At 33.4% G+C, this 781-nt stretch overlaps 1 pseudogene; it reads right to left on the minus strand.

Annotated features, from left to right (window-relative positions):
- Positions 1–423: 423 nt before the first annotated feature.
- Positions 424–504, minus strand: LOC128247440 (U4 spliceosomal RNA; annotated as a pseudogene).
- Between the last annotated feature and the right edge of the window lie 277 nt (positions 505–781).

The following is a 781-nucleotide window of genomic DNA, read 5'->3' on the forward strand; positions in this document are numbered from 1 at the left end:
CGGTTTCAATACTAGTGATTGTAGGACAACTTGGAATGATAAAAACCCGGAACTAAAAATTATTTGAGAATCTTCCCTGGCGTACCATCCATGCAGGAAGTGCAAAGGATTGTCTTAAATTGTACGTCACAGGTATTGGAAGGATCATTGTCGGTGTGAATTTTCTTTCTTTTCCCCCTTTTATTTTCTTTATTTATATTTTCTTTTTGTCTTTTCTCTGCCTTTCGTCCGCTATTTTCTCTGGCACATGATAGTGTAAATGAACACGTGGGTTTATTTGATTAGCCTATCAATATATACAGTACATTTCTCTGCCTTAGGTGTGAGGAAGACCCTTGGCAAGAAAGGGAAATTGAATTGAAAGGAAATGATAATAATAATAATAATAATAATAATAATAATAATAATAATAATAATAATAATAATAATAATAATAATTTTCAACTAGCAATAACCACGCCTCGGATTTACCTCATTGGCCATAGTACCGCCTCATGTAAGGCAGAAATATAGACCTCACTAAAGTGGTAATCATTGATTATCTGGCTATGTCCGGTGTTATAAGGAGCTTAGCTTCAATATCAGTCTTTAAGATTGTACTTTTCATAACTATTGAGTTATTTCCATTCTTATTTCTAGTAACACTGGTGCTGATCAGTGCTCTTTATATTTTAGTGACGTCTATATTTCTGCCTGGGGGTTGTAAAATTTCGAATGAGCTACCCGTCTTATATATACATATTTCTTTTAGTCTTTCCCACTAATATGAATCTACTAACGT

The sequence above is a fragment of the Octopus bimaculoides genome, chromosome 3 (assembly GCF_001194135.2).
Source record: "Octopus bimaculoides isolate UCB-OBI-ISO-001 chromosome 3, ASM119413v2, whole genome shotgun sequence".
NCBI classification, from domain to species: domain Eukaryota; kingdom Metazoa; phylum Mollusca; class Cephalopoda; order Octopoda; family Octopodidae; genus Octopus; species Octopus bimaculoides.